Consider the following 247-nt stretch of genomic DNA (forward strand, 5'->3'; position numbering starts at 1 on the left):
GAGTAGAGAGATTGATAAGAGGAGGAGACGAGATGGGTGGAAAAGAATAGTTAGCTTTACTTGCTGTCTGAACGACAAATTTTTCCCATTACACGTACGTACACGTATAGTTTACTCTGTTATTTACTACGGACTACTCAGTTATTTTCAATGTTTTAAAAAGCGAACCGGAGGTCGACCCATTTTCCCTCCGGGTCACGGGTTACCGGTTCGACCATCCGGATCGAATGGTTCAATCCGTGACATC

The sequence above is a fragment of the Nelumbo nucifera genome, chromosome 1 (assembly GCF_055504915.1).
Source record: "Nelumbo nucifera cultivar China Antique chromosome 1, China Antique-T2T, whole genome shotgun sequence".
Taxonomy (NCBI): Eukaryota; Viridiplantae; Streptophyta; class Magnoliopsida; order Proteales; family Nelumbonaceae; genus Nelumbo; species Nelumbo nucifera.